This window comes from Carcharhinus amblyrhynchos, chromosome 3, assembly GCF_965287045.1.
Source record: "Carcharhinus amblyrhynchos chromosome 3, sCarAmb.v2.hapA, whole genome shotgun sequence".
Lineage (NCBI taxonomy): Eukaryota > Metazoa > Chordata > Chondrichthyes > Carcharhiniformes > Carcharhinidae > Carcharhinus > Carcharhinus amblyrhynchos.
Window position 1 is genome coordinate 137,588,244 of NC_137326.1, and position 12,109 is coordinate 137,600,352.

Consider the following 12,109-nt stretch of genomic DNA (forward strand, 5'->3'; position numbering starts at 1 on the left):
CCCTGGCGCTGTGAGGCAGCAGTCTTGAGTTATTACATTATCCCTCCTTTACTCTTATCTCCACTGGAATATTTTTGCCTCACTTTTCTGTTTACCTCGGATCTGCTCTGGATACAAGTTCTGGTATCAAATTGGAGACTCATTCAGAAGATGGGACAGACGGCGGTTTATACAGGCTATGATCAGGGCACCCTTTAAAGATGGCACCCTGATATTACAGCCAGGTTTTACTGGCATGTGGAGGCCCTGCACCCCACAAGATGGCATGAAACTTGCCCCCCTGTTTTTGTTTGGGCTGAGTGTAGGAAGATTTGGAGAGAAAACAGACTGGTTTTCTTGCTGGAAGCAACGTGCTGCTATTTTTTGGGAAGATTTAGCCCGATATCATGCCAAGAAACTGAAAATGATAACACGTTACCAGGTGAATGGACCTTCAGAACATCAGGTCCTGATTTAAGCCTGTTGTGCCTTTCATACCAACCATTTCTGTAACTTTTCTTACCAATGTTTCTACAGAACCCCTACAGTGTAGAAAGAAGTCACTCGGCCCATCGAATCTACACCAACAGCAATCCCTCCTAGGCCCCGTCTCTTTAATCCCACATATTTACCTGGCTAATCCCTCTAACCTATGCATTCCAGTACACAAAGGGGCAATTTAGCATGGCCAATGCATCAAGCTGCACATCTTTGGAGGGGAAACCAGAGCACCTGGAGGAAACCCACGCAGACACGGGGAGAACGTGCAAACCCCACACAGTCAGTGACGCAAGCCGGGAATCAAATCCAAGTCTCTGGAGCTGTGAGGCAAGAGTGCTAACCACTGTGCCACTGTGCCGCCCAAACCGTGCCACCGTGCTGCCCATTTTTACTTCTTACTTCTTGATCCCTTACCCACCAAAAATGTAACGATATCAATTTCAAAGATTCCTCTTGACATCGAGCATCCAGAATGTTTGTGGGAAGAAGGTTTCAGATTTCCATTAACTTTGGTGTGAAGAACCACTCTTTGAAAAGGCCTAACTTGAATTTTAATCGCCACAAATAATTTCTGTATTTTTACAGATTTGTGCATTGACTTTATTGTTAGATGAGGGCCCAGCTGTTGAAACCAAAATGTCCACAAAGCCCCTAATTTTTTAATAGCAGCTGAGTTGGGGATGCTGGGAGAACGAGGCTGATGTGTGAATGTGTGACAAGCTCAGAGAGAAACAGCAGTTGTCCTTTTCATCAGATTGCCCCCCTTCCTGACACTGCTTTTATCTAAAGGTCAGTCATTCTTCTGGAGTTACATTTCAACATGAAGGAGCACCATTTTATCATTAATGAAGCCAAACTCCCCGACAGCGAACAGCAAATCTGGAGCTCATTATACTCTGGCTGTTGTAAGGCACGACTCTGCACTGGAAACAGGACTATTTCCATCCATATTTGCAGCACTCAGCTCCCTGATTCCAGCCTCCACACTGGCCTTCAGGAACCGGCTCAGAGTCCCTTGGCTGAATGGCATTGGGAAGCAATGTCCCTGATGATATCTGCACTAAAAAATAAGCTTCTCAATTGAAATTGCAGGTTTTTCTAATACGACAGAAGACTGTTTGGTTCATTCCAATTGTCTTCCATTTGTCCCAGACTGCTTCCCTTCCCTCCATGGCACCGCAGATTTTCCTTCTTATGTATTTATATCAGATTTCCTTTGAAAGTTTCTATTTAATCTTCTTTCACTGCCCTTTCAGACAGTCCATTCCTGATCTGAACAATTCACTGGGTAATAAAAATCTCCTCGGCTCACCTCGTGTTTCTCCGCTAATAACCTTCACTCTGTGTCCTCTTGTTACTGTCCATCATGCCGCTGGAAATCATTTCTGCCAATGAAACTTCTCAAAATCACAGAATCGGAGAATCCCTACAGTGCAGAAGGAGGCCATTCAGCCCATTGAGTCAGCACCGACAACGATCACACTCAGTCCTTATCCCCGTAAACCATATACTTACCATTGTAAACCCCTGACATTAAGAGGCAATTTAGAACATAGAACAGCACAGCACAGTACAGGCCCTTCAGCCCTCGATGTTGTGCCGAGCTATGTCCGAACCCAAGATCAAGCTATCCCACTCCCTATCATTCTGGTGTGCTCCATGTGCCTATCCGATAACCGCTTGAAAGTTCCTAAAGTGTCCGACTCCACTATCACAGCAGGCAGTGCATTCCACACCCCAACCACTCTCTGAGTGAAGAACCTACCTCGGGCATTCCTCCTATATCTCTCACCATGAACCTTCTAGTTATGCCCCTAGTAACAGCCACATCCACCCGAGGAAATAGTCTCTGCACATTCACTCTATCAATCCCCCTCATCATCTTCTAAACCTTTATCAAGTCGCCTTTCATCCTCCTCCGCTCCAAAGAGAAAAGCCCCAACTCCCTCAACCTTTCCTCATAAGACCTACCCTCCAAACCAGGCAGCATCCTGGTAAAGCATGGTCAATCCATCTAACATGCACATCTTTGGACTGTGAGAGGAAACCGGAGAATCTGGAGGAAACCCATGCAGACACGGGGAGAATGTGCAAACTCCACATGGACAGTTACCCAAGGCTGGAATTGAACCTGGATCCCTGGCGCTGTGAGGCAGAAATGCTAACCACTGTGCCACCGCGCTGTCCTCATGATCTTGAACAGCTCTATCAAATCTTCTCTTTAACCTGCTCTGCTCTGAGCAAAACAATCCCAGCTTCTCTAATTCCCTCACATTAACTCAATTCCTTCATCCTTGGGATTATTTTCCTCTGCACCCTCTCCAAGACCTCAATATTGTTGTAGTGTCCAGAATTGGAAACATAATACTCTAAGTGAGATCTAACCTGTAATTTATTAACTTATGTAATCATTTCTCTACTTTTGTACTTTATGCCACAGAAACTAGAAACACAAGTAGGCCATTCTGCCCTTCAAGCCTGCTGTACCATTCATTTTGATTATGGCTGAGCATTGAATTCAATATTCTGATCCTCCCTTCCCCTCATATCCCTTTAGCCCAAGAGCTGCATTTAATTTCTTCTTGAATTTAGACAACATTTTGGCCACAACTATTTTCTGTGTCGTGAATTCCACACATTCCCCACCCTCTGGGTGAAGAAATTTCTTCTCAACTCAGTTCTAAAAGGTTTACCCCTTATCCTCAAACTCTGACCCCTCAGTTCTGGACTCCCCCACCATCGGGAACATTCTTTCTGAATCTAACCTGTCTAACTCTGTTAGAATTTTATTAGTTTCTATGAGATCCCCCTCTCACTCTTCTAAACTCCAGTGAATATAATCCTAACCGACTTAATCTCTCCTCATATGACAGACTTGCCATCCCAGGAATCAGCCTGGTAAACCTTCACTGCACTTCCTCTATAGCAAGGACATCCTTCCTCAGATAAGGACGCCAAAACTGCTCACAAAATTCCAGATGTAGCCTCACTAACATCCTATACATTTGCAGCAAAACATCTCTATCCCTATGCTCAACTCCTCTTGCAATGAAGGCCAACATACCATTCGCCTCCTTTACTGTCTGCTGCATCTGTGTGGTAATTTGAAGTCTAAAATTTGAGTTGTGTTGCAGCTACCATCAACAGGCATTATTCTATCCAATGAAATATATATGATAGCTATTCCGTTTGCTTTTCTTTGTGGATTTAATCTTTGGCTTTTTTTTTGAGATGCCTCTTGTTGTGAATTGCTGGGTGGAGCCGCTGCCTGGAAGTCGGAAAGACCCACTTCAGAAAATACAGATTCTAGGCCGACACTAAGTGCAGCATTGCCAGAGATGCTGTTGTTTGGTTGAGGCACTAAACTGAGTCCACCCTTTGATGGAAAAGATCGCACCACCAACCTACTGACAAACAGCAGAGATGGAGGGCAATCTGATGAGAAGGACACCCACTGGTTCTCTCAGACCCTGCCAGTTCTCTCAGTGTCCTGGCCAGTTTTTATCCTACAACCAACATTACTACAAAAGAAAAACTGATTATGTGGTTATTATTTCATTACTGTTTATGGGAGCTTGCTATGTGCAAATTAGCTGTTGCAATTTCCATATTAAAATGACGATTACAGATCAATATGTATTTAGTTGTTCATTAAACTCTTCAAGCTGGCTTAAAGTCAACAAAGGGACATTATTCCCCCCACTTCTTTGCTTCAGCCCATGTGTCACTCAGTGCAATGACTCAGTACATGCAGCTTCAGATTGCAAGGGTCCTCATCCAGTTCCTACAGAGACTCGAATGTTGGGTGCATGCACTGTGTTGGGAGGATATTTGGGTTGGTCCTTTACTTGTTTGGAATGTTGACTAAATTGACAACAGAAGACATGAAGCCAGGGTGTCTGTTTCAGTGATAAAGCAATGTAATTTTCACCATGAGAAGAATTGCCAAGGGATGGTCTCTGACTCAGTATTGTGTATTAATCAGCATAATCGTGGAGCTCAGGAACTCACTCTCACAACAGGGTCTTGATCCAGTGAAATCTCCAGGGATGTAGTAAACAGTGAAGAGGATGGTACAAACTTCAGGGTGACATAGGCTAGTGAAATGGGCAGACACGTAGCAGATGAAATTTAGAGCTGTTAGACTTTTGTAAGTTTCTATGAGATCCCTCCTCATTCATCTGAACTCCAGTGAAAACAACCCTAACCTAGTCAATCTCTCCTCGTATATCAGTCCCGCCATCCTTGGTATCAGCCTGGTAAATCTTCGCTGCAGTTCCTCGAGAGCAAGAACATCCTTCCTCAGAAAAGGAGACCAAAACTGCACACAGTACTCTAGGTGTGGTCTCACCAAGGCCCCTGTATAGTTGCAATAACACATCCCTGCCCCTGTACGCAAAATCTCTTACAATAAAGGCCAACATGCTTTTGCCTTCTTTACCACCTGCTGCACTGCATGTTTATTTTCAGTGACTGGTGCACAAGGGCACCCAGGTCCCTCTGCACACTCCCCTCTCCCAATTTATAGCCATTCAGGTAGTATAGGTGAGGCCGCAGCTGGAGTACTGTGTGCAGTTTTGGGCGCCGCACCTGCGCAAGGATATTTTGGCCCTGGAGGGAGTGCAGAGGAGGTTTACTAGGCTGATACCGGAGTTGAGGGGATTGAGCTATGAGGAGAGGCTGAATAAACTAGGCTTGTACTCGTTAGAGTTTAGAAGAATGAGGGGAGATCTCATTGAGACGTATAAGATGATGAATGGGATGGATAGGATAGAGGTGGAGAGACTCTTCCCGCTCAAAAAAGACAGTAGGACTAGGGGGCACAGCCTCAAGATAAAGGGGAGGCGGTTTAGAACGGAGTTGAGGAGGAACTTCTTCACTCAAAGGGTGGTGAATCTCTGGAATTCTCTGCCCGTTGAAGTGGTGGAGGCTGCCTCGCTAAATATTTTTAAGAAGCGGGTTGATGGGTTTTTGATAAGAGAAGGGATTGAGGGTTATGGGGAGAGGGCGGGAAAGTGGAACTGAGCCACGACAGATCAGCCATGATCTTATTGAATGGCGGGGCAGGCTCGAAGGGCTAGATGGCCTACTCCTGCTCCTATTTCTTATGTTCTTATGTTCTTATGTAATCTGCCTTCTTGTTTTTGCTTCCAAAGTGAATAACCAAAATGAATAAATTGTACTGCATCTGCCATTGATTAGCCCATTCATCCAACCTGCCCAGATCATTCTGAAGGATCTCAGCCCTCATCACAGTTCACCCTCCCACTCAACTTGCTATCATCTGCAAACTTTGAGATGTTACATTTTGTTCCCTCACCCAAATCATGAATTTATATAGTGAATACATGTGAGAACACTACCCACCAGGTACACAGTACAGAGTCATGCGACTCAGCCAATATTGTCTGCCTCATACGCTGCAGGAAAGGATGTCCTGAGCGTGGTACATCGGCGAGACCATGTAGATGCTAGGACAACGGATGAATGGACACCATGCGACAATCACCAGGCAGGAATGTTTCCTTCCAGTCGGGGAACACTTCAGCAGTCAAGGGCATTCAGCCTCCAGCCTTTGGGTAAATGTTCTCCAAGGCAACCGTCAAGGCTGCCTTGGAGAACCTCCAACCTTCTGCTTTGAGCAGAATCACCGAGAAGAAACTGGTTGCCTAGTTGTGTACGCATGGGGATGGCCTCAACCGGGATCTTGGGTTCATGTCACATGACGTGTAAAACTCACCATTTGACCTGGGCTTGCAAAATCCTCCTAACTGTCCTGGCTTGAGGCAATTCACACCTCTTTAAGCTACTATTATTCCTCTTTCCACTTGCACCATCTGTACCTGTAAAGACATGATTATCTGTAATGACTCGCATTCCAACCATTATTTTGCAGTTGTGTCTCTACCTATATATGCCATGTTTGTGGGCCCACCTCTCCACTAACCTGATGAAGGAGCAATGCTTGGAAAGGTTGTGATGCCAAGTAAACCTGTTGGACTTTAACCTGATGTTGTGAGAGTTCTTACTGTGCCCACCCCAGTCCCAACACCAGCACCTCCACATCTTTATTAATAGAGGAGCAGAATATAGAGAAAGAGACGTGAAACATTTATAAAACACTGGCTAGGCCGCAGCTGGAGTATTTTGCTTAATTCTGGCCTCCACACTGTAGGGAGGATCCCAGAGTGAATGAAGTAGGGGTTTATTAGAATGGCACCAGAGATGAAAGAGTTTGGTTGTACAGACAGATAGGATTGTTCTCCTCACAGCAGAGGTGGTTACTGGGAACATTTTATAGAGATGTTCAAAATCTTGAAAGGTTTTGATAGAGTAAGTAAAGAGAAATTGATTCCTGTGGTAAGAGGTATTAGAACCAGATTTAAGTTGCTTGGCAGAAGAAGCAGAACAACATGAGTTAGTGTTTCTCACCAAGAGATTTTATGATTTGGAATGCACTGCTTGAAGATTGGTAGAAAAAAACGTTCAATAAAAACTTTCAAGAGAGAATTGGAAATGTTTGCAGAGTGATGGGGAAAGTGCAAGGAGAGTGAGATTAATTGGATAGTTCCTTCAAAGGACTAGCACAGGGATGATAAGTTGAATGGCCTCCATCTCCGCTGTAATGGTTCAAATAACTTGACGTTTCCGTGACAGATTTATGGCAACAGAGTCATGACTAAAGAAAGATTAATGGAGTTAAGGTACATGAACCTATATTCTGGGGCTGTCTCCCTTGTTACTGGGCCTTGACTCTTATCTGGCTCGGCTTTATTAAAAATCTGGGTGATTATTAACCTTTCCAGTGGGTCTATTGAGGCCCTGAAGTCACCAATTAATAAGGGAATCAAACTGTGGATAAGAGAGCCAGCACAATGGGCCAACTGACCTCCTTCTGTGCTGCATGGTACTAACACCATGAAAATCTAAAAATCTTTACCTGACCCAGGTAAATTGGGAGCCTGTCACATTCTATCCCCATTGGAAAGGAAAATTATTTTCCTCTCCTAGAATCATAGAAGCTCTACAATGCAGAAGAAGGCCATTTGGCCCATCGAGTCTACACCGATCACAGTCCAATCCAGGGTCTATCCCTGTAACCCCACATATTTACACTGCTAATCCTCCTGACACTAAGGGGCTATTTAGCATGACCAAGCCACAGATGTTTGGACCACGGAAGGAAACCAGAGCACCAGGAGAAAACCCCCACATACACAAGAAGAACATGCAAACTCCACACAGTTGGCAATCCACGCCAGGAATTGAACCTGGGCCCCTGGTGCTGTGCAAACCACTGTGTCACCATGCCATCCATGTACTGTACCTCTTAGAGACCAGTGGTGCAGCACAGACATCTTAGATTATTGATTAAGAACAAGTTAATATTTGGCTACGTTCATTCAGTTAAAAATGGCCTGCCAACACTCCCTATTAATCTGCTGGGTACAGAGCTGTTTGGGATATGATAGTGTGATGACATTATTGGATGAGTGAGTCATGCCACCATGGCAGTGAGAGAGTGTAAAATCAAATTTAAAAAGTTGGTGTCATTAAAAGTGACCCTGAAGCTGTTAAATTGTTGCAAAAACCCAACTGGTTCATTAGTCATAGAATGATTGCAGTGCAGATGGAGGCCATTGCATTTGCGATGGGTCTAAGAGCAGTTTACTGAGTCCCACTCCCCCACCTTTTCCTTGTGGTTGTTCAAATCTTTCTTCTGGTATTTATCCAATTTTCTTTTGAAAGCCACAATTGAATCTGCCTCCATTCCACTCTCAGGCCATGATTCCAGATCCCGGCCACTGACTGTTAAAAAAACTCCTCAGGTCACTTCTGGATCTCTTGCCAGTCACCTTAACAACAGAGAGCTCTCTGTTTCTGGACATTTCCATGAAGAGGGGCAATTTCTCTCAATCGACACTGCCCAGATCCTTCATGATTTTCAATCCTTCTATCAAGTTTCCTCTCAATCTCTCTCCTCCAAGGAGAACAGTCTAAGCTTCTCCAATCTGTCCCCAATCTATCTCCATGCCTGCAGTCTCTTATCCCTGGATAAGAAATCTTTACCACACCTGTACCTTTACTCTTAAATCTTTACTCCAGTTGAGGCTGGACTACTGTTTTATAAAGGTTCATCATAATTTTCTTATTTTTGTATTTAGTGTCACTATTTATAGAACCCAGAATCCCAGATGCCTTATTAACAGCTTTCTCAACTGTTCTGCCACTTTCTATGATTTCTGCAAACACCCTCCAGTCCCTTTAATCATGCCATTCAGCCCATTATCTTATTATGTTACCCAGGCCCTTTCTCTGGCCTTTCTCTGTAACCCCACACTTTCCCACGGCTAACCTGCACACCTTTGGACTGTTGGAAGAAAGCGGAGTACCTGGAGGAAACCCACGCAGACACGAGGAGAACATGCAAATCCACACGGACAGTCACCCGAGAAACCTATGGCCCTTTCCCTGGCTGAGCCTCTATGTGACTCCAGCCCCAGTGCAAGCATCTTGGCATCTTACTGCCCTCCCAGAAAGACATTCAAATTTTATCACTGCTGAAAGAAATGGCCCAACCTCACCTTCCCAGTGCAGCCTAGGATAGACAATTAGTGCCAGGGACAGGCACATCTCAACAACTATTAAAAATATATAGAATAATTGGTGTTTAATCTCTGGAAGTGAAATAGTGGCTTTGACAGTGAGGGGATAGGAAGTTTTGCCACCTACATTTTAATCTGCAGTTTTGAGCAAGGTTGTGGAGAATGAAATAAGTGGATTAATAGCTCGGAGGCAGGAGGAATCTTCAGAATTGCCTTCTAAGCAGCTCCGTCATAGCACCAGCGATTTCAATTTTCATTTATCTAAGTGCTCTTGGACACATTCCATCTCCCCCTTCGGCTGCAAGTGGTTTAAGTTCCAGTCATTATGACATTATTGTCCTCCACTTGAGCTCAATGAGGAACCATTGGCAAGTTGGCAAAGAAGACTGTTGATTAACATTTCTGCCTAAATATTTGCAGCTTCATCAACATCGCCCTCCTTCATTAGAAAATCAGTGAGCTCATTGACACATGCTGACTACAACAATTGTCTACTGTGGCTGAGTGGATCGCGCTATTGCCAGTGTGTCAGAGGTCTAGGCTCACATTCAAACACTCTTGGTATGGCATTGAAGAAGCTCTTCAGATGTGAGATATTAAATCCTGCAGCATTATTGGAAGAACAACCAGGAATTATTCTTGATGTCCTGACTAATAATTACTTTGCTTCTGTCAGGGACCAGGTCAGAAACTCCAAGGTATATTGTGCAGTTAGACCTGATCCCTATTTCATTTGATTTTGGCATTAGTGTGAGCATAAGGTAGGATTTTAATGACCCACTAGGTCATTTTCATTGAAACAAACTTTATTTAAGAACATGGTTAGATTAAACAAAATGGAATTGGCATAATTTTTACCAATTGAAATATATAAACATGACCAGGTATAATTTTTAGCAGCTGGCTATCTTTATGGTTCCAATTTAGGCAATATTTCCATAGACATACATCCTTCTTCAGAACCAATTAGCAATTGCTTATGTGGATGCAAGATTTCCAGCCTTTTATCAGCTCTGGACAGATACAGAAAGATGCTTTCTGGCTCCCCATTTGGCAGTTTCCAGGGAAGGATACATCCTCAAACAACAAACTTCAGAGAAAGAAACTTAGTATCTGGCAGATCCCATTCTCCAGGCTTTAGAGAGAGCAAGAGCTATTTCTCTCTGCAGCTCCAGAGCAGCGACTGAACTAGGTTTCTCTCTGTGAGCCTAACCCATCCAGTCAGATGACTTTTCCTGTCAAAACCTAATCAAGATCTACTCTGAAAAACCTCAGAGGAAAACGCTAAAATAACAGCCCTGCATTAGACCAGATTAAAACAAACTTTAGCAACTAAAATCAATTATACTGCTGCAGTAACAACTGGGCTGGCAGATACAAACAAAACAACACTGTTAAAAAAGCAAACAGCTAAAACAAACCCTACACAAAAAAAATGACACAGTATCATTAAACTTCAAACAGGTTAGCCATTCAATTTCACATTGAAGTTTATGGCATCTTTCTTGCTGCAAATTGACTTCATTACAAAAGTGACTACACTTCATAAAATATTTCATTGGCTGCAAAATTCTTTGGAATATCCTGGTGTTGTGGCAGGTGCTATAGAAATGCAAAGCTATTTCTTTCCTATTTCATGAAATGTTTTGAGTTTGGTCACTGGGTGTTAAATTGCCATCGCAGATTCTCCACCCACTCTAGAGCTTGCCTGATTGTCATTGATCGATTCACCAGTGTGAAATTTATTTATTTAATATTGTCACAAGTAGGCTTACATTAACACTGCAATGAAATTACTGTCGTCACACTCCGGCACCTGTTTGCATATACAAAGGGAGAATTTAGCACGGCCAATCCACCTAACCACCACACCTTTGATGGAAATGGAGCACCTGGAGGAAAACCCACCCAGACACGGGGAGAACATGCAAACTCCACACAGACAGTGACCCAAGCCAGGAATCGAACTTTGGCCACTGGATCTGTGAGGCAGCAGTGCTAACCACTGGGCCACTGTGTGATCGGTTCCTTTCTATAAAGGCAGCTGATTCATGATGCTTGGACAAGAAAGTTAAAGACCTTCGCTCTGCACTTTTCCATTTACTCTTCTAGTGATTAAGCAGCTTTCAGTAAAAGCCAAATTCCGTGTGCACTGGGAAATGGAAATAAAAATGGAAAATTGTGAGGATGCTCAGCAGATCAGCTGGGATCTGGAGAGACAGAAACATGTCTTTGACCTGAAATGTGAATTCTGTTTTTCTCTTCACAGATGCTACCTGAGCTACTGAACATTTCCAACAGTTTCTAATTTATTAAAGCAAACTTTAACCCTGTTGCAATTTGTTATAATTTTCCTCTCTCCTCCATTATCTTTTATGTTCACTCCTGCTGCCAAAGATTCTTTGGGGTAAATTTTTTCAGTTCCATCCACCACAAGAAGCATTGCAGGCGGTAAGGGAAATGTGACAGACCATTTAAAGATCCATTGATCTTGGTTGGTAATTTCTAGTGTTGGGGCAGGTGAGACTGGAAAATCCCACAGCTAATGTCCAATATTACTCTGCTTAGCACCAGGAGAAAAACACAAAGTCAAATTGGAATATTTTGTTAACAGCAGGACAGCAAAGGGTGTTCAGGTACAGAAAATAATCAGAACAAGTGGACATTGAAAAATAATTCATTTTATGGGATGTGGGTGAATCTGTGGAACACTTTGCTGTAGAAGGCTGTGGAGGTCAGGTCATTGAGTGTCTTTAAGATAGAAACAGAAAGGTTCTTGATTAATAGGGAGATCAGGCGTTATGGGGAAAAGGCAGGAGAATGGGGATGAGAAAAATATCAGCCAGGATTGAATGACAGAGCAGACACGATGGGCTGAGTGGCCTAATTCTGCTCCTATGTCTTATGGTCTTATGGCTAGGCCACTAATTATTGCCCATTCTAACTGCTCCTTGAGAAGATGGTGAGCTGCCTTCTTGAACCCACCGTGTTACCAGATGTGGACGTACACTCACAGTGCTGTT